Below are 23077 nucleotides of genomic sequence, written 5' to 3' on the forward strand. Positions count from 1 at the left end.
CTGGAGTCATCCCTTGGGTGTTCTTAGTTTCCTGCATCTAAGGATGTCTGGTTTAAGCAGTGTGGGGATTTAGTAGAAGGATACTGGGAAGTTCTAGACTCTCTGGGCTGAGGAACAGACTTTAATAATGAGCAGGATCAGGAGATGCTACACAGCAGTGGAGGCCACAGCCCAAGTAATGCCATAGACAATAATTCTGAGAACATGATGGCAGCCACCCCCTACTGCTGGATACCACAGTTTGCACGGCTGCCATGACAGCTTGGGTCAGGGCCACTGCCACAGGGATCACCGCCACTGCTGCCACCCACTACCAAAATAAACACTGTCCCAAATTCTGCCATCTTGTGTCACTAGCGCTCAGTGTCCGGTCTGGAGCAAGTGGACCTGGTTGGTTGGTCTTAGGACCCTGCCCTGGCAACAGAAAATGGGCTCTACTTCCTATAAATACTCATAAGGTGTGAAATTCTCAAAACAGGAAGGGAAGTTCGATGTTGAGAAGACAAAAAGAAACACAAATGTGCACCACACCCTTTTAAGCAGCAGGTACATTTTAGCAGAGGACTTCTTGAAATAAACTCTTTGCATAAAGAAATGACTCAAATGATGAAAACTTCAGACAGACCCTCAGGCCAGCAAAGGAGATAGTTTGGGGTCAGGCAAGCCTTTTGAAGCCCCTCCAGTCACACCTTGTAGCTCACCACCCACTCTGCCTGTTCTGAGGGCCTAGCCTTGCAGAATGGCAAATTGAGAAGCCCTTAGGACAAAGCCCAACCCCTGCCTGGGGCAGGGACTTCAGAAGGCTGAGCTTTTCTTAGTCTGTTAGTCCATCACTAGGGTCCAATGGACTATTTCCCAGCTTTCTTATTGTGTGGTAGGAAGAATGGTAACAGCAGGTAGATTTTTGCCTCCAGTCCTGAGCTGGAGTTTCTCCAACAAACTCTGTACCATTGCCCTGCTTGTCCCCCCACCCCTTGCCACCTCCACATGCAGGAGAAGAATGCACTCTGATGTCCACTCTGTGGGTGCTAAAGGGGGGTCCACAGAGCCTGTTCCCAGATCTCCCTGGGGGTACTAGCGTGCTGTCTGCCTAAGGCCTCCCATATAGCCAGACTGAGCACCAACTGGTTTTTCCTCAGTGGGTGGGAAGTGGGGGCCACCCCCAGGTGCCACAAGCCAGTATATTCAGACAGGAAAATATTCGGAATCAAAGATAAATAATGTTAGAGACTGGACTGTTACCATGAGTAACAATTGTTCAGATATTGAAAATCCAGTCACAAAACAAAAGCTGAAGGTTTCTCTAGAAGCACAAAATAAGTTATTAGGGGTCAACTGATTTTTTAGGACCCCAGCTGCAAGAATTGGATAAACTATAATCCTTGGTTCATATCACTGGTCATCTTTGGTCACCCTTGACCCATGCATGGCCCACTTTTATTTACTTAATGTACCAGATACCTTCCTCTGGCCCCTCCAGATCTGTTCTCTGCCCTTCTCTGTCCTGCCCCAGGAGGCTGACTGCAATGGGCTCCCTTGCCCTCTGGCTTCCAATTGCATTTGGCTGAGAAGGAGCCTTTGCAGATCAGAGAGGAGGAGGAAAGGAGCCAGGGTGCTCATTCTCCTGACTCCTCCCTCTGGATTTGTCTCCAGCTGGCTGCACTCATAACCAAAGGTCACATTCCTCTCAAGGTGGCCCTTTCTACACAAAACTCTGCCTTGGGGTTCTAGGAAACACTCCAGAGGTTCCTCCTTTCTGGGCATAGGGACAGGGAACAGCTCTGTCATTACCAGCCCCATGTAACTGCATTATCCCTTGCGGTTTGCTTTTCCCTACCATCCCCCTTGTAAACAGTCCATTTATAAATCTTCGTAGAGTGTATCCTTGTTTGAATGTAATTCCTATCGGTTCCTGCTGGGACCGTAAGTGAGTTGGTTGTTTATTCAGTAATACTGAGCCAGAGAAATCCTGGTATTTGTATCAGGGCACCACAGATGGCTAAGAATGCAGCCAGAGATATACAGGCAAATCCCCCGGAGATGGTTGTCCCTCTGATTCACTGTGGGCAGACATGAGGAAGAGGCTGGACGTGAATAAGATGGCACACCTCATCTCACTAGCAATGGTATATTTAAGTGTAACCCAAGTTGGAGAGGGAGAAGAGTCCTGCCTTGGAGACTTTCTTTAAGAGTGTGAGTATTGTGATGGCATGGGGCCAAAGGAAACAGACAAGGGGTTGGGAAAAAGTGTTACAAAGAAAAGAAAAAGAAAAATACTCCTCACTAATCAGTCTTGTCTTCTATTCCATCCTCATCAACAATCACCAAGCACTTATTTTGTGCTAAGTGCTTTATATGGAATATTTCACTTAATTTGGGAAAACCGTAGGCTGAGAGCAGTTCAGATTCGCCCAAGGTCACAGAGAACTGTGGTAAAGACGTGACCATTAGGCTGAAGAAGAGAAAGCAGCTTCAGCAACTTGATTATCTTTATCAAGTCTACCCAACCGTCAACCTGTAGCAATCTATAGTGGTTACTGAACAGCACATGTTTGCTGATTAAATGGTAAATATGGAAAGGTTCATATGGGGCACAGGTGAGCAAGTCCAGAGTAGCTGAATGTCACCCAGGCTGTTCTGAAAGCAGTGGCACAGTTTGGTGATAGCTTGGAGGTAATCTACAACAGAGGACTCACACTCAATTTCTTCTTCCTTCAGCCATGCAGCAGCTTCCTGCTCAACAGTGAAGACAAAAGGCTGGTGCAAAAGGATTCTGATTTTCATCATGATTTGAAAGGCTTATTGTGGGTGAGGAAACTGATCAGGGAAACTCTGTTGCCCAGGGAAGACACTGTTTCTGTGATAACTAAGTTTTTCAGATGGAGAGCCCAACTTTTAAAGATGTATTTTCTCTGGAAAGAAAAATTAGGATAAACCTAATAGACCAGTAGACCTAGTACTCAGAGACTTATGAGTTGTTAACATACTGACCCATTCACTCCAGGATGTCTGAGAGCTCAGGCAGCTCTTGGTTTCAGCGTTAGCTACCAGGAATGGTGGACGAGGGCCAGCTGAGCCCGGGGAGAGTCGCAACGTGCAGACCTCCACACTCCAGATGGAGTCTCCTTCAAATTACACTTCCCAGTGCTCCTTAAAAACTGTCTTTAGTGATGACTCTCAAGAGCTGCTTGTGTCTTTCACTCACATCCTAGACACGGCTCTTGTTTTCACTGTCCCATCTTCAGGGGAGAGCAATGACTGTGCTCAGCTGCTTTTTGGCTGTTCTTGGTCCTATGGTACTTAGTCCTCAGGCACTTAGTCTTGCACTCCCACCACCTCTAGAACCGTCCATATGGAAAATGTGGAAAACTAGATCCCAAACTTCAGTTATATTTAACTCTTACCATTGGATACACTAAGTTGGTAAAAAAAAGCATTCCCCCTCTCTCTTGCTTATTTCAAGGGTGTTTGGCTTATAAAGGGCAGCATAACAAACCATTTTCCATGTAAGAACATGCATAGCAACACAGATATGTACTGAGTCTGAATCACAATGATTCATGCTTAGTTAACTTTAGACAACAGTATCTCACGTTTCTGAAACTGAGAGAAGTTTCTTGCAGAGTCTCAAAATCGACAAGCGGTATTAGCAGAGAACAGTTTGAAGATGGTCTTTCCTGCGGAGCTCAAAAAATCATGATCAGAGTGGTGGGCATGGGGAAGGTACATGGCCCAACCAAATTTTAATGGGGATAAAATTGGCTTGAACACAGAAGTGGTCTCAATAGCACAACCCCGAAGGAGCCTTTGAGGCTCCTAGGGGGAAGTAAGCCACGATGGGAGGCACGGGGAGTGGGGAGGAGGGTCATGCTTTCTGGAGGGTGGGTGTGTTTCTTTCTTTTCCGGCTACTGTTATCAATGTGGTGAGCACATCCCTTCAGCTGAATGCCCTGGAGAGGAAGCCCAGGGCTTCCTGTTGTCTCACCAGTGCTGCAAAATGCAAGTTAGAAATAAAGAAGAGGGGGAAAAGAGGGGGAAAGTGGGAAGCTCCTCCAGGTAGGTCAGGGATGCCAGCCTCCAGGAGAAAACCCAGCTCATGTTTTCCTGGAGATGTCATGGTGAAGGCGCGTCCCAGATGTCTGCTGTTTCTCAAATAACTGAGGAGCCAGAAAATAATCTCTCTAGAAAAAGGACATTTTTGAGAAACAGCAGAATAGACAGCAGAGTTGATCTTGAAAGGAAGATTAAGGAAATACATATAGATACTGCCAAAGAAATCTACTTTTCCCTTGCTTAATGCCCTTAAAATTCTTCTGTTTGTGAGGCTCTACCCCAAAGTTTTGGAGTATTGGAAAGAGTCATTTAAATATCAGGATCTGTTTTTATTTTGCAGCTATGAGCTCTAGCTATCTGTGAGATACTTCACGAGATTTAGCTGAAATAACATCCTGGCCCTCGGCGGAGGGCACACAGGTGGTGCCAAAAGATTGCCATATATTTACATATTTATTTGTGGCACCATAATCAGTATAAATACTTACATGTATTTATTTATATCACCCGTAAGTTACCACAATAAAATAACCTCCCCTCCCCTTGCCTTTTAGGGGCCAACTTTTTTCTTCTATTCTTCAAAAGGCCAATTTTATCCCCTTTGAAATTTGATTTGGCCATGAACCTTCCCCACATCCTCCTCTTAGAAAACATTTTTTGGAGATCTGTGGGCAAGGCTGTTTTCAAACTGCAATCTGCTAATGCCACCTTGCCTAAGATTTTGAGAATCTGCAAGATTTTCAACCTTGACTTTCTTGAACTAGATTTCTTTAACAATATTATCTTCCTCTGTTGCCTGGGTTTCACATCATAGTACATCCTTCCTTCGAAAGAGAGATAACAACAACAAAAATTCCACTTTGATCGTAACAGTTGATTAAAAAGGGAAACTCCCTCCAGTTTTCTAACTTTTCAAAAATGCTATGCTTTCCCCTTGAAAGAAAAGTAAGTTTTGCATCCCCCCCTTCATTCCCTACGGTTTTCCTAATGGGCAAATGTTGACTGCCTGGTAAGCGGAGACTAAGGCAAAGAGGTAGACATGTTTGCTGCTAGCATCACCCTAGGGGATGCTACATCCAGCTGTGTTTCTAAAGATAATGTTTTTCTACTCCACTCTTCTTTACCAGAAGTTCCAACAGTATTTAAGTTATCTTCTGAACCGATTTTCATGGAAGACTGTTAAGTATTCTGCAATATATGTCATAGCCTAGAGAAAAGACCTTGCCAATGTGTCAAGTAACCACCAAAAGTGCAGCAGGTCTGCAGAAGGAGGGTCTCAGCTCTGACAGCTGGCTCTGCCAGGGAGTGGGGAGCATTGTGACACAGACAGAATTAAGTTTTCGTTTCCCTTTTGGTTTTGAAATAAAAACTGTCATTAACTGCAAAATGGCTACAAATTCTACTAACGCATTCATCAGAACAAATACAATGCAAGTGTTCATGATGCCTGTGAAGACTGTACAAATGTAACCTGGGAATTGGTAGTTTAAATGATCATGATATAAGAGAGATTTAATATTATGTGGATTGGGTAAATATGAAAATGTGATGCAGCATATGAGGCATGACAAATTGTTGAGCAAAATCAATCAATTTAATGGATCCAGAGAATGGATCTGTTTAATGGATCTAGAGAAAGTAATTGCCCAAGATAAGGCAAAGAGATCAAGGTCTTTACCTAAGAGCCAATTTCACATGAACTTCAATGCCATTTGGATATGTGTATGAGGATAGATAAAGAAATTACACATTTTAAAAAGGGGGTCCAAAAATGGGAAAAAATTAGATCTCATCATTCTGCAAATATTAAAGGAATAAAAAAAAGGCTTAGTAGAAGAGTAAAAATGCAAAATGTACAAAAGTATGAAATAGTTCAGTGGAAATATTGTCCATAGGGCAAATTAATTTTAGAAAAAAGGATTAAAAAGGGGAAGAAAGTGAAATATTTGAGCTTGAAAGACAATTGAATTTTGAGATGAAAGAATTGTTTGTGTAAAGAATGCGTTCACAAACAAGAAATTGGTACTTACGAAGTCAGTCCCTGGAATATAATCCTGTGTTGTGAAGGGAATCAAAGTACAAAGTCTTTTTTAAATGTGCTTTATTTACTTCAGCTGCTGATAATTTTACTGAGGTTTTCAAGGTGGGGAGATGTTCCTACAACTACTGAGCTTTCTCTGGGTTTTTTGGGTCTCTCACTTCCCATCCCATTTCCCTCAGAAGGCAGAACATCTTTGTTGGTACTTTTTGAGTTTATTCAGACCAAGGGTGAAATCTTTTAACAATTGGATTTTTTTTTTCTTTTTGGTAGATGTTAACTTGAGTACTCTCCCCTTTTTGGTGTTTAAGATCTTGCAGACAGGTACAATTTGTTTCTCAGGTTTCAGAGGAAGATATTGCTGATACTTCTTTAATTACATGAGAAGATGAGCCTCTGGTGGCAGGCATGATTTCCGGTCAGGTCATCACTAAATTTATCATCCTTTTCCTTTCTGATTTATTTAACCTTTTTTCTCCCCAGTTTGCACCCACTCATCCCCCTTTGCCTTTTCTTTCATCTTTAGGTGCTTTTCTTGGATGTATTTTTGAGAGTTCATGACCAAATTTGATTTCTTTTGGGGGGCTTAATTTTCCAGTGTTGATTTCTTTGCCCCATAAATGTAAGCCTCTGAATCTTTGGAAAATGTTGAACTTGCTGTTCATTTTTATATTTTGTTCATAGTTCTAATCACTGTATCATTTAGGGGACTGTGATCCTGTTGCATGGTAACCAAGATGGTGACTGCCATGGCTTGTTTGTTAAGACTTAACTATTGCCTGAACTTTCATGTCTATGAGGTTTGTTCATTTTTAGAGGACAACTGAAGTTTGAGTTGCTAGCCCAAACTACGAGGTTCTCATATTACTAGGTTTCAATATTAAATTCTAGATTTTGCTTAATTTCTGGTGGTGGATGACAGTATTCAGCACCTCCTTTGAAATAACTGAGTTGAGCCTCTTTTGGAAGCTTGTATCAAACAAGGGAAGGTTGCTGATTGAATGGTCCTGCTCCTTTGAGTCCTCAATGGCTAACAATTTATATCTTTCATGGGACATCTTCTTTTTCCCTGTCCCAAGCTGCTGTTTTCCACATAGTTTTTTGTTTTATTTTGTCTTGTTTTACCAACCATTTGATGGTAAGTCTTTCCACCGTCAGTTCCTGAGGTCTGATAGGTAGGAAGGTAGGTCTGGGTGTAGAATCTACTCTGAGGTTACCCAAGGTAGAAGAGCAGCACTGGAGTAGCAGAAAGAGCCTTAAGCTGGGAGGTTATACTTGACTCCTAACTCGATGTGCACACTTAAGCCACACATTTCCCTCCTAGACTTCACCTTCCCCACCTAGAAAATAGGGAGGTTGAGCTAGATAATCTCTTCTTCTGCAAGTCCAACATTCCATCATTCTCCAGTGCTTTCTGTTCAGCTTTCTGGGTGTAGTAGGCAAGCATTATAAAGATTTATAAATAAAAGGTTAATTAAAGATAATATTATAATGAATGGGGGTCAGCCTAGTTAAGAAATGAAACAATACGGAGGTGCCTGGTTTGCTGATGGCCCAAAGGTGATGATGAAGCAGCCTTACCTTCTGTTGCCCACTTTTATCTTACTGTGTGTAACTGTGAGCTTCCAGATTTGTGAGAACACTTACATGGATTTTGTTTGTTTGTTTGTTTGTTTGTTGTCTGCAAAGGTTTTAGCCAACTCATATCCATTCCTGGTCCAGGAACCCTCTGAGACTCGTATGTCTCAGATTTACCCTTCTCACCAGGGTCCCAGGATGCACCTAAGGGATACTGGTCAGTAACCTTCCTCTTCATGCCCCTAAAATGGCCTGGAATTCCCCTCTGCCACAAACCAACTGACAGTAACTGAGGAGGAGAGGGCAATAGGAAGGTTAGAAGTTACTGAGCATGACTAGGACTGCTCTGCAGGAGAACTGCCCACGGGTTTCTTGGTATCAGTCAACAGGAGCTTAAAAAAACAAAGCAGCTTCATCAGCCCACCATACATCCTCAAATCTGATGTCCTAATCAGGGAATTACAGCTCAGTGTCTTCCCTATGATTTCAACATCATAGATCTTTCAGGTTTGTTAATGTTCAGAATATTCAGTCATTTGCTTGGGGCTTATTTCAAGCCCAGATGCACAGAAATACCTTACTTTTTGTTCCATGCCCTTCAGTGTTCTATAATGAGGGAACAGGCACAGAGCCCTAGCCCTAAGCCAGTCATTCATTCTGCAAATATTTTTTGAGCCCCTGCCACGTGCCAGGCACTTCTTAGCCCTGGGAATACAGATAAAGCTATTTTTCTTCTCACTGGTAGCACTTATCATTACTTTTCTTCACTTCCATTTTTCAGAGCCTCTACTGTTCTTCACTCTCCTCAGTATCCTTGAGAGTTGGTACTGAACCACTTTGGTTAAAATACACCTGAGGTACTCCTTGCTATATCTGGGCACTTACCACACCAGTGTAGCCCATGTGCCATATAAGCTCTTTTCTGTGTCTTCAGTTTTCTGTTTAATGTGCTCCTGAGAGAGCAGTTTCGGTTCCTGGGTCAACCATGCATTTGCCACATAATACAAATCTACACACTGCCTCTTTCTATTCCTGATCCCAAAGCTGGGTGACACAGAACATCAATCCATCACAGATCCAGTCATCCAAAAGACACTTTAGTCCAGGCTCTGAGCCTCAGAATCTCAAAGAAACTAGAAATCAAGTAAAGTAATACTAGCTTGAGCCCTAGTGCCAGTCAACTGCTTGTTTACATTCAAATCCATACTTTAACCTTACCTGCTTTGCTCTGTATCCATCCCTACTAATACAAAGAAATGATTAGATAAGTAAATAAGTGGAGAAGAGACAAGTACAGAAGAATTTCAAATAATGCATGTAGACACTTCCCACTCTAGGAGGTGAACTTAGTCTCCACCCATCACCCTTGTTTTTGAATTTGAGCTTGTACTTAGTGACTGGCTCCCAAAGAATAGTGTACAGAGGGTGGAAAATGGCAGCTTTACTGTGGCGAGACCTAGCAGATATTATTCTAACCAAGTGATCAAAGTCAACATCACCAGGGGTGTCATGTGATATTATGCACGCCTGATACGATGTGATGAGATGGACACATTGCCTTGGGGTATTCTTTCCAAAAATTCATCATCTCAATCTGATCATAAGAAAAACAGAAGACAAAACCAATTTGAGGGACTTTCTACAACATAGTTGAGCAGTACTCCTCAAAACTGTCAAGGTCACATAAAGCTACAAGGATGTATTGTACAACATGGGGTATATAGCAAACATTGTACAATAACTATAAGTGGAGTATAACCTTTAAAAGTTGTGAATCACTAGGTGGTATACCTGTAAGTTATATAATATTGTACATCAACTATATTTCATTTTAAAAAGACTATCAGGGTCATGAAAAACAAGGAAAGACTAAGAAACTAAACACAATGCAGTATCCTAGATTACTGGAACAAAAGTCATTAATTAATTTAAAAATCTAATAAAATATGAGTCTGGAGTTTAGCTAATAGTAATGTGCCAATATTGGTTTCTTAGTTTTGACCAGAGGGAACAAACTGGGTGAGAGGGGTAAGGGAACTTGATGTATTAGCTTTGTAAATCTTCTGTAAATCTAACAGTATTCCAAATAAAAGTTTATTTTATAAAATTTCTAGCAAGACTGATCAAGAGGAAAAAATACAAATTATCTATATCAGGAATGAAAATAAGAATATTGCTGCAGATCTTATAACATTAAAAAGATAATACAATGGTATAACTATCTTTATGCAACAAATTTAACAATTTAGATGAGGGGGAAGATATAGCTCAATGGTAGAACATATGCTTAGCATCCATGAGGTCCTGGGTTCAATCCCCAGTATCTCTATTAAATAAATAAAAATAAACCTAATTGCTCCCCCTAAAAAAACCACACAAACAAAAAATATTTTAGATGAAATTAGCAAATTTCTTGAAATACACAAGTAAGTAAAACTGATAGAAGAAAAAAAAATCTGAATAGTTCTACAAACTGAATATGTAATTTAAATCTTCCCACAAAGAAGAGTGAAAATCAAGCCTTGTATTGGAGATTTTCACAATATGTATAGTCAACAAAGGACTTATTATCAGACTACATAAAGAATTCCTTAAAAAAAAAAAAAGAATTTCTACAAATCAATAAGGAAAAGACAAAGACAAGCCTAATTTTTTTTAAAAAAGTGGACAAAAGATACAAACAAGATTTCACAAAAGAGGCTATCAAATGGGCAAATAAACAATGAAAAGATGATCAAATACAGAAAATGCAATTAAATTCACAAACATTTACTAATAACTATTCACTGCAATGGCTCAAATTTAAAACACAGACAATACCAATTATGGATGAATATATGGACCAACTGAACTCTATCCATTGATGGTGAGAATGTACATTCATGCAACTTTGGGACATTGCAGGATAGTATGTGCTAAAGCTAACTGTATGCCTGTCCTACAACCCAACAATCCCATTCCTAGTATACATCCAAGAAAAGTGAGTCCACCAAAATACATGTGCAAGAACATTTCTAGCAGGTTTATTCATAATAACCAAGCTCTGGCAACAGCCTCAGAGGGCTGGATAACCAAATTGTGATACATTCATATAATGGAGTACTGCACAGCAGTATGAAACAGTGAATTACTGCTACATGCCCCAGTGAATTAATCTCACTGCCCTTTGTCAAGCAAAGAAACCGGGTGCCAAAGAGTACATGCTGTTTAATATTCAAGACAAAATGGAAACAATCTATGGTAGTAGAAGTAGTTGTAAGCATTAGGGTGTTGGGTATTGACAAGGAAGGGGCATAAGGAAGACTTCTGGGGTGCTGGAGAAGTACTATATCTCCATCCTGCTATTACATGGATGTATATATATGTAAATAGTCATTGGATTGAACATTTTATTTTTATTTTATTTTAAAAAAAAATTTTTATCGGGGGGATTAGGTTTATTTATTTATTTTTAGAGGAGGCACTAGGATTGAACCCAGGACCTTGTATATGCTGAACATGCACTTTACCACTTGAGCTATGCCTTCCCCTCCAAACTGCACATTTTAAATTAATGCACTTTGCTACCCTTCTATAAAAGAACTATGGAACAACAGTAGTAGCCAATCTAGACAATAATAACAATGTAGACAACAGATAATGAAAGTCTGGATCAAAGCAGTGAATGTGGAGATGGATGCCAAGGCGGGGGTGTTGTAATTTCTGAGTTGACTCTTCAGGACTTCCTGAGACTCAACAGACAGCTCCCTACAAAGACAGAAAAGTGTAAAAATAGCCACCCCATAACAACTAAATATATTTCTCTTTTCAGTTTTATCTTGTGCTTTAGTGGAGACTGTTGCTTTAAAAATTTGATTTAAGCGTTTTCTCAAAAAGTGAAATTCCAAAGTGTTACAGCCTAGCTTAGAAAACTTGCCAAGGGGCTTATTAATTAGCACACTGTGCTACTGCCTGTGAGAGAGAAAAAGAAAGAAAGAAAGAAAAAAGAGCTGTGAGAAACAGGCCCTGAATAACAGAAAGAAGGAAAGATATTTCCTCCAACAAGCAGGGAAGAAGGGATGTAGGTGACAACCCTTCCTCCCTGTGCTTTTCCTTCATGCAAGGAGAGGCCGGTATGTTTGCTGAGGGGATTTTTCTCTATAACAGTGTGTAAACAAAATACTGTGAACCAACCTAAGGCAACTGGGCCATTGATAATTATTAGGGTCTACCTGGTAGTTAACAGATGATGACAGTAGGTCTCCTGACCCACAACCTTGCCGCTACAATGAAAGCAAGTCTCGGCCCAAGTCTGGCCACCCACATAATGTTTATTACCAGGCAGGACTAGAAACCAGTCTTCAAACTTGTTCTGTGGACTTGATGAAGCCCCACTTCTCCGTCCTTTTAAGTGCTCCATTTCACTTGAAATGAATAAGACCTGAGTCTCCTGTGAGGATTCAGCTACCATCTTGTCAAACTCAAAGGGCCAAGACTCCTCTGAATCAGTGACTGGATTACAGGACCATTTAGGAGACAAGCCCAGATGCCATTCTACAGGGCTTGGGCCACCAACCTGTGGCCTTGACCGTGCAACGGCAGGGATGCTCTTCAATATTTCCAGAGAATCTATACCTCTTGGGACACTACTAATGTCACCAGGGAAACATCTCTAATATCCATTATGCTAGTTAACCCAGCCTCTGGTGTGAACTGGACCAGGAATATGGGAGGTGTCTGATGTCTGCTTAGGACATCTGGCTGCCATCCCAAGCTTGTAGGTCCATCCAGTCCACCTCACATGCATTTATAGCACTGTGATTCTGCTGAATCTGGTAAAGTAAATTACAGACAACAGAACAGAAGCTGTCACAGAAGTGATTTCTTAACGGAGGGACATAAAAGTCAGGGTGGTGGAAAGGAACAAGGCTCTCTCTTTGACGTTAGGCCCAGGGATGAAAGAAGGATTATGAATCACAAAAATTATGAATAAGTGAGAGAAAATAGGAAAAAAGAAGCAGTTACAGTAACATTGTTTAAAGTTTTCTTAATTTATTGCCCTTCATTTAAAAACCAAAGAGGGGGGTGGTGTAAACATTGAAAAAAAAACTGGAAATCATAGCCACAAACTCAGGAGAGCTCTAAAAGAGCCTACAAGATGGATTACCAAAACCAGTATTCAAATCTACCTCTGCCGCTCACATGATGCTATGTTGCCTACTTTTTACTTCTCTCTGCTTAGTTTCTTAATTTCTGTAATAGGAACAGTAATTCTTCTATGAGGAAATCCTCTGCAAGAAAACCCAAACTCAGCCGATTCAAAGATCTGACATTGGCACACTCCTGCCCCCTGGTGGCGATTTTAAGAACTCTGTGGGCTGCAGTAAGGGCAAAAATGTGGAAACTGTAAAACAAAAATCATGAGATGTCTTCCTTGTAATGCACACTAGCTTTTTAATCGCTAATTTCCTCCTCAATGCTTTTTCCCTCCTCCTACTATCAGCAGTGCAAACATACAGTGCAGGAAATTTCAGGAGTCATCCAAAGGAATTATAGTATATTTATTTTCATTTGTATTTTTTCTTCTCCTCCAGATAACATGGATCTGTGGAGCATACTGTGTCTTTTATGTCATTAGAATTGCTTTTTTTAGGAGATGTAACCACAGAGTGAAAGCTGTGGGAGCTATATAAAATCTAGCTGGAGGTTATTTAAATATTGAAACTTGTAGCACTAGCAGGTAGAGAGAATATGAAAAGAATTCAAGATTGAATGAACCAGTAAATAGATTAACTGGATGTGATTAAGAAGTGAAGTAATTGATTTGTGGAACTTGACCCATCCTAATTAGGTGATAAAATGGAAAGAATCTCAAATAATTAGTAGGACTTGTAATTGGACTCAAGGGAATAGGATTATTAATCCAACCCCATTGGTAGAACAAATTCTTTTTTTTTAAGTAGGTATTTTCCTGTCTATGGAATGTGTATCTACTTTTACTTTTTTTATAAGCAACTTTACTGTGGTGTGATTCTTGAACAGTAAACTACACAAATTTCAGATGTACAGTTTGATGAATTTTGATGGATGTATGCACCTGTGAAACCACCACCACAATCAAGATGCCTAACATTTCCATCACTCTCCAGGAGGCGCAGATTTCAAGCTCCCAGTTTGTCCCTTCCACCCGCTTTACCCCTGGTGACCATAAATTTGTCCTCTATGTCTACCCTTACTTCAACCTCACCGACTCCCCCGTGTAAATCTCTCTAAATAAATATACTTTTACTCAAAAAAAATATATATATATATATCAGGTGTTTTCCCACTTTTCTTGACTGTTGAATGTGAGTTGGAGAGAGAAGCAAAGGAAGAAGTGAGAGAAATAGGAGGAAGATCGTAGAAGTGGGGGTGAGTGGGACCCAAGTCCTGGCAGATCGAGTCTTGCCCTGCTCCTCAGCTGGCTTGGTGCCAGCCCCCAGGCCCTTCCCCCAACTTGTGACCTTGGTTCCCTCACATTGCCTCTTGGTTGACCAGGGCTTCTGCTCTGTCATCTCACCTGGACGTCCCTCAGTGGGTCCTGGCCAGGACCCCATTGCTACCCTTAACATCTGGATCTTTCATCTGCTACACTCTCTTCTACTGATGCTGACTCGAGCCTAGTCTGAGTAAGGTTATGATGTGGCTGAGGCATTTGGCTGTGATTCAAGAGTCCTGGAAGGAGTCTTGGTTTCCAGCTCCAACCTGGAAATTAACCAAGCCACAATCTCCTGGAGCCTTGGTTTCCTTATCTGTAAAACAGGTATATCTATCTTCCCTAGCTCTGTGAAGGATCGAATGTAAGTGCTTATAAAAGGTAAGGCTTTTATACCATGGTAAAGCAGTGTCGTTAATAGCTAGTTGATGATAACCGGCCACCTCCAGCCTTCCCCATGAGAACCTCAGCCTGCTTTCAGGCTGTCTGCCTCCTGCTACTCTTTTCCCTTTCCCTATCAACATCTGCTCTTTGTATACGATTGCTATTTACTTTTACACCTTAATAGTATTAAATCAGAGATTTAGACAATTAGAGCCAAGATAGTTATACCTTGTCCAGAGGTATTTGCATATTAAACCTTATCTCTGAGTGGTAAAAATGTTTCGCTCTTGTTTAAGAAATGTTAACCAACAATTTGGGGTAGGAGAGAAAAGCAGACTTTCCTTGTGCTTGGAAATCACTTAATTCATACCAGAATTATCCCATCTGAGCTGGAATTTGAAGAGAATCATAGGATCAGTGTTTTTATTTTATTTTATTTTTTTGCTCCAAAATATTTTATTAAAAGTTTTATATAAAAAAGATAGATATGTATCACACTGAATAATGTGCATTGAAAGCATGTGTATGGGTGTATTCCCTAATTTCTCTATAAAATTAACCAGCCATAATGGAGTTAGAGTACATATATTCATTTTTGGGAGGGAATCCTTCAGAGTACAAAATGTAGTGTTTTTTAAGTGCAAAAAAAGCTTATAATAAGATAGACTTTTAAAATTACAAATAAAAATCTGTACATCAAGGATATTTTTCAGGCCTTTCTGTGTGCATAGCACTGTGTAGAAAGAGAAGAGGACCTGCCCAGAGAGGACCCATCCCATCAGGTGTTACAGGTCTTGCAGGACCATCTTCTCTTTCCTCAAGGGAAATGTGTCGATCAGGTTGAAAAGGGCCACAGGCGTCACCAGGGAGACATAGCGCTCCTTGTTTTAGAGACTTGAATTCCATTTTTTTCTATGCATATGGTTTGTTTTTTAATTGGGGTCATATTACATTTATGATTAACATCTGATGGACCAACATGGTCCACTGAAAGACATAATTGTTAGGTGGTTTGATGCACAAATTCCAGAGCCAGGTGACTTCAGTTCAAATCCTAGCTCTCCCATGTGTTATCTGTGTGTCCTTGGGGAGGTTATTAAACTGCTCTGTGCCTCAGTTTCCTTATCTACAAAATAGGCTTATTGGGAGGGTTAAATAAGTGAATAGGTCGAAAACACTTAGAACAGTGTTCAACACTTAGTAAGGATTAGCTAGTATTTATTATAATTACATGTTAAAAGTTCGAGCCATCCAGAAATTTATTTTTAAAAATTTAAGAAAATCTCACTTAAACTCCTCCCACTTTAACTTCACTCCCCTCTCCACAGGCAATGATTAACAGTTAACTTGTGACAATCCTTCAAGAGTTTTTATTGATTTCTTTTAATGATGGGAATATAAAATGCTCACTATCTGGCAACTTGTTTTTCTCACTTAACTATGCAGCTAAGAGGTATTTCCAGGTCACTAGTCTACCTCCTTGTTTTGATGGGCTTTACAATATGCCACGACATGAACACGCCACAATTTACTTATTGATGGATATTTGGGTTGTTTCCAATTCTCCACTATTATGTTCACTTTTTACTCGCTCTTTTCTTTTTGTCATTCAAAATCATCACACTGAAAATTTAGCAGGGCTTCCTCATTGCACCACCATAGCTCATTTCCTATTGAGCAAACTTCTTCCTCAGGTCAGCTCTTGCCACACGCTGCAGGGGTGGGGGCTTTTTCCACGGAAAGAAGAAGTGGAATTATCTATCCTAGGCCTTAGGAGCAAACATGCTCAGTCCCTTGACAGTGATGCCCACGCTGCCTGGCCCACATAGCACTGCTGCCCCTGGGGCTCCCGAACAGCCCAATAACCTGAAACAACAAAATCAGCATCACTTTCCCTCCAGTGTGGTTGATGGCACTTGGTAAGTTTTAATAGATCTGGCAACAGACAGGATGCCTTCCCACAACACAGAAGAGATGCGAACCCTTTTTTGAAGCTTTCCCAATTGCCTCGGCCTATACTAATACTTCCCTTTTCCGAATTTCTTCAGCAAGAATGCCTTCTAAGTGCACAACACCTTGTGAGGGTGAACCCCTGGGCCACAGAACCATGAGTTGTGGGAAGGTGTGAAATAGAAGACCATCACATACCCAAATCTCATAGAAATCATGCTATTGTAAGAGGAGAGGCCCAGACGCAGAGACACTATGGAATATATTGGAGTTAATATGAACAAAAGGAAAGGGTAGATTTGATGCAGGAATACCCACAACAAAAAAAGAAGGAAAGCAAAAGTGTAGCACAGTGTTTCTCAAAAAGTCTGGGGAATTTGCTAGAAATGCAAATTCTTAGACCCCACTCCAGACCTACTGAATTAGAAACCCTAAGGGTGGGGCCCATCAGTCTGTGGTTTAACAAGCCCTCCAGGTGAGCCTGTACTTGGAAGTTTAAGAACCAGTGGTAGCAAAGAAGAGACTTTGGGGAAAAAGTCTCGGGAGAAGTAAAGCAAGCAGAGAGGACTCCAGGTGCTACTGATGCTTTCCCCATCATCAGCTGCTGCAGTCTGGACCTGGTGGTAGGAAGTGGAGGAACAAATCCAAGTGACACGTGGTCCTTCACTTTAAGACGTGATGTGTGAGTAAGACAGTTATACATGGTATGATGGGCTCAGTGCCAAAGTGATGGGAGAGACCAGTGGTTCCTAACCAAGGTGCCTTGGGAAAACCTGTTACAAATACAGATTCCTAGATCTGATCCCATCCTGAGAGATTCTGATTCAGATCTGAGGAGTGACTGAGACTACACTTTTAAAAGCTGCTCAACTTTGTATGACAATTGTAAAGAGAAGCCTAGTTTGGGAAGCCTTGGTATAAACAGTGGTAATGAGGAGGTTCTGAGTAGGGAGGAGAGAACTCAAGCCTGGGATGGCTGCGAGACGCCAGCTAGCAGGAAGGGCCAAGCTCCCCTCCAGGGCCTGTGCTGAACACTGTCTCCTGGAGGGCCTGCTGGGCAGGAGAAGTACTGACGCCCAGGGCTAGAGTTCTGGCTAAAGCGTGGCCTCAGGATTTCTCTCCTTGGACAGAGGGGCACGCCTTGTCTGCCAAAGGTGGAGACTGGTGGAGGAGGCAGGACAGGAGGAAGGTCTTCTGAGGAAACAAACCAAAGGGGGAAGGGGTTCCCTCCAGATATATGCCCAGGATGGGGATTATGCTGTACACCAGAAATTCACACATTGTAACTGACTATACTTCAATAAGGGAAAAAGGTGGTGGGGCATGAGATGAAGTCTTAAAGGTTAATGCTAAGTATCCAGCAAATTGTCAGCCTTCTAAAGGGCTACTAACCAAAAGACTGAGACTGGTTTTTTGTTTTGTTTTGTTTTGTTTTTTAAGAGAAGTGGGGATGAGAGGGACCATTGAGAAAGCTCCAGAAGTGATTGAGCTCGGACAAAGTTAAGGTTTATCTAATCTCTGCTCTACAGTGCTGACGGTCATGGTCTTAAGAGAGGGGTTGCTGGGTCACCATCTGAGTTGGAGAGAAAGCCATCGTCTCCAGTAGTTTTCAAATTTTGATTTTAGTAGCAGAATTTTTAAGAAATACCTCAAGTGGAACTGGAACTGGATTAAACTGAAGGACATAAGAGCTGAGCTGCTGTGGTTAAATTGGGGATCCAGTTCCCACATCCTTGGTCTCCTTCCTATCTCTGAACAATTATCATTCCCCACCCCCTACCCCCACCCTGGCTCCCTGGGATGCCACTCCATAGAGAGCAGTTTGAAAAACGCTGACCTGGTTAACCTCCCATCCAGCGCCTTGCTAGACTGCTTTCAGGGACAGCCAGATCACGACTTCACAAAGTCATCCTTCCTATTGCTAGAAGCTTTGAACCTCAGAAAGTTCTTTCTTGTATTGAGGTAGGAACTGCTCCCTAAACATTCACCGCGCCTAGTTTTTCCCTCTGGAAGTACTGCTTCCACATGAAAAGTCTTTGAATAAATATTTGTTAAGAGTGATCTTCTCTTTTTCAGGCAAAGTCTTCATCACGTCTTCCAATAGATCCTCGTGTGACATGGTCACTCTCTGTGGGACATACTCCAGTTTGTCAATGTCCCCTTTAAAATGAGGCTCCTGAAAGAGAACATGGCTCCAGACAGGATCTGGCCAGGACAGTGTGCAACGGGGCCATTCCTCCCCTTGACCTGGACATTAAGCTTCAATTAGTGCAGAGTGGGATTACATTAGCTTCCTTGGCAGACACTCTCCAGTCTGTTCAGTTGGAATCTGCTGTCTATGAAACCCTCTCTGTTTCCCAGTAATTGCTGTTAAGTGAATTCTTTCCCATCCTGTGCTCCTGCAGTGGATATTTCTTAATGTAAGTGCTGGACTTTATTTTTAGCCCCATAATATTTCATCCTGTTGGTTTTAGTCCAGTCATTTAAAATACTATAAAATCTTGATTCTGTTCATCAGTGGCTTTATCTCCCAACCTTAGTTGCCTTGAATTTTAGTGAGGGTTATTTTTGTACATTGGGAATACTGCTAACACATATCTGAACTTAGGTGAGAGGTAGAAACGAGAGACATTATTTTAAACTTCCACTTATTAAATACTTATTCCTTGTCAGATACTGTACTATGCATACACTATCTTATTTAATCTTTAATTTTTACACTGGCCCAGTGAAGACAGGTATTAATACTGCATTTTACAAATGAGGAAGCTTAGAGGAAGGGAGAAAAATGACAATCTTCCCCTCAGTCATCAAACTCGGTGACTAGTGGGCATGCAGGTGCTTCTGCTCACACATGTAAGCCCCACCCTGCGGTCTTAAAGGAAGATTTAGGCTCAACTGTAGCTGAGAGCCTTGGACCAATGGGAGGAAGAGGAGAAAAATTTATTCTTGGGTCCTTCATCTTACAGTGACATCTCATCAGCCTTTTGAAGAAAATGAAATCAGGCACAGGTATGGACAAAAATTGAAAACAGCTAGAAAAAAGATGAAGTTGGATTTAAAAAAATAAAGCTTATTGAGTATATAATGCTATAAAATGTGACTTGGTCATACAGGTGTTTTTAGTTACATAATCTTGGAATTTGCACTTGTGGCTTTATCAGGCTGACAGAATTTTTTTCCTTGATCTTCCTTTTTAGATTCTGCAGAAAGAAGTGATGATTAAGTGAAGGATTATCCCCATATCACCCTACTTTATTTACCTGCATAGTATTTATGAATACATGATATTTTTCTTATTTACTTATTTCTCCCCACCGAAATGTGAGCTCCAGGAAAGCAGGGTCCCGCCTACCTTATTCTCTTCTATATCCTTGTTACCTAGAATAGTACTTGGCTTAAAATGAATGAATTTAAGTATGACCCAGAAAACCCAGCATTTTTAAAAGATTATTTTTAAATAACATAAAGGCTGAGCACAAGTCTCCCCTCAGACTCATCCTGGATGTGGATGTAGGCACATTGTTTAAATTTTAAGAAAATATTAAACATCCTTTCAGGGCCAATCCAAAGCTAGTTTTTGATAAATTAAAATATATATATATATATACTGCCCTCTGATGGTAGTGGGGGTTTTTAGTTTTCATTTTTGCAGCAGTAGTTGGATATCCTAATTTCCTTAAGATCAAACTATGGCTTTGGGTAATGGCAGCGCCAAGGTGTGGCCTGGGAGGGACTATAAAGTGAACAATGTGTTTGCTATTCATATCCAAGGCAATTCTCCTAGCTACTCCCACCTATCCCCAACCTTTCCAGCCAGGTTGCTGTCCCCGGCCCTCTTATTTGGGAGTCCCACTGGTCAAATTAGCAGTGCTAGGTGGGCCTGCCCAGAGGTGGTGTCAGGAAGATGGTGACACTGCTTGCTTGCTTGGGCCTGCTGGGACCCAAAGAAGGGTGACCCCCTCATACGGCAATTGTCCTTTATTTGTGTAACTTCTCAGTTTGGCCTTTTTCTCTTTTGCCTCAAGCTTTCCGCTCTTTCCTGCCTTCTGTTCTGAGCTCCTCTCATAGATGGAAATGTCAAAAGTTGGAAGTTTAAAATATGTCAGCCCATTATGTCAAAAGTATGCCTCAAAAGACAAAAAAGATGTTAATCCTTTTATCATATGGGCTATCAGGTGTCAAAGTATAATTTTCAAAATTTTAAAAACAATTCTCATAACCAATTTAATTTCATTTATAGCCAATATAAAATGAACACATGCTAAAGACTATTAACTCATTGATGAAGGGGACCAATGAGATGGTATAGCTGGTTCCAAAAGTATTTTGAAGAACTAAGTATTTATATGTTTTCACAAAGGAATGTTAGAATAAAATTGCTAGATTAGAGACAAAAGTGGTTAATATCTTATTAGACAAATAAACCTATAAGTTATCTTCTCTACGGGACAGAAATTTTCAGGTTAACAGTGTCTGGGTTCTAATCAAATAGTAAAGCTCAAAGTCAAACACAGATACATTGTCCTAGAAAATTAAGCAGTCTTTGGGAAAGCTTTTAAACAACGCTGTAGTATAATATTGAAAAGACATGAGGCCCTTATGTTTTGTCTTATTTGTAAGTTTTGGATAATTTTTCATTACATAAGTTTTTTAATACACATTTTTATATAAATTTTATATTTTTAATATAAACCTTATGTGTATTTCTCCTGTTAGTCTTTTCCCTGTTTTGGAGTGTGTTAGTATTTTTCAAATAGTAAACAGTGGATATAAGAGAGAAAACATAAATCTCTCAAAACTTCTTTTGTTACTGGTTGATAAGTCTAATTTCAGGGTGAAAGTGGTTAGAGTGGAGGAAAAAGAGGTAAAGTGAGAGAAGACTTTAAACGTTTTGGATAAAATGAACTTTGAGGATTACATTAGGGTTTTAATTTATCCATTTTATTATGGTTCATTATCAGAAATAATGGATACTTCTAAGTTTCTTGTCAGTGGAGAATCCATTGGACCCAAAATGTGGAAATTATATAGTACTCATATCTAATAATAAGGAAAAGGGACAGTGGAATCAATAAATATTTAATAACAGTGATGACAGATGCCTGGCTCTGGTTAAGATCTCCTTTTAAGTGTTGAGGCATATGGTAATTTTGCTGTCCCAACTACGTCATGCTACTACTAACAAGGTCAAGAAGGCAACCCTTATGGAATTTGCTAACCTAAGAGTTCTTACCAGAAACTGAAAGTTTCCTGGATCCATAGTCATATATCAGGGTGTCCATATTTAGGTTAGGAACAAGGAGTATTCATTCAATATAAAGAAAATCCTGTCTTAAACATGTATTGCCAATTTTTTGTTTGTTTTTTTGCTTCTGGTGGGACACATATAGAAAGTTTTTTCTGACTTAAAAAAAAATCAGACCCTCTAATCTTTTATCACTTTTCTCCTCTGTACCTTTTCTCTCCCTCTTCCTAAGCATCTAATATTTAATCTCATCCTTCTACAATTTCTTCTTTGAATTATTAATGCAGTTGCTCAAAGCTGTAGCAAGCATTTCATACCTACCCAAATGACTTTGGGATCTGGCTGACTTTCTTCTCTCCTTTGCCCATCATCAGTCAGTGGTCCCAGGATCTTTCAATATCTGAGCTATTGCTCCTTCAGACTCCTTAATTTCACATGGCTCCACAACTTTTTTGATTTTATGGACTTCCCTCTTTATCAGTCTTGGTCTGTAAAGTTCAGATGTTGAATCTCATCACTGCCAGGACTTACTGAACTTCTGATACCTATCAACTCAGCACTTCCCTTCTCTGACTCAATTGCTTTATTGTTTTCTCCCAAGTTCACCTGTCACAACTTGCCAGACCTGCCCTCTTCTGCCACCCTTTCTAGTACTTTTCATTGTTCGGCCCCTCCCATTTGACTCAGCTTCCTTCCGGCTCAAAATGACTCCATCTAGCCTTAGATTCCAAGGTCCACCATATCAGTCTCTTCCCAGAGGTCTCTGGGCCTATGCTTAAAACACAAATGGACCCTACTGGGTCCAGCAATGAAAAAGGCCAATGGAAGAGATTTGTTCCTTTGTTAACAGGAATTTTTGGTTGCAAAAACAGAAAAATAGCCATTTGAATTGGTTTTAAAATGGGGACATTTGTTATTTCATGTAACAAAATGTCCAAAGGTAGGGCAGGCTCCAGGCGCAGTCTGCCGGAGCTCTGGCTCTGTCTTTCTGTGATTCTCTTTGTCCTGCCCTCATTAATGATTCATCCTCAGACTGGCCACAACATGCCTCCAACATTTCCAGGTGTCAGACTCAGATACAGCCATGTCCAGAGAAACAGAGGAGACATTTCTGTTCTTCAACAAATAGAGAACACCTTTTTCACAAGTTCCTGTAGAGCCTCCTTCACTCTCGTTGGCTAGAACTGGGTAACATACCCATTTCTAAACCAATCATAGACAATGAAATAGAACCACTGGGATTTACTGAGACCAAAGAGGATTTGCCTCAAGATCAGAGATGTGTGCAGGAGGGGTTAAACCTGAACAAACAGTATTAGACCTCAGCAGGCAATGAAGAAAGTGAAAGGACAGGGTAATCTGCTATACAACA

The sequence above is a fragment of the Camelus bactrianus genome, chromosome 1 (assembly GCF_048773025.1).
Source record: "Camelus bactrianus isolate YW-2024 breed Bactrian camel chromosome 1, ASM4877302v1, whole genome shotgun sequence".
NCBI lineage: Eukaryota > Metazoa > Chordata > Mammalia > Artiodactyla > Camelidae > Camelus > Camelus bactrianus.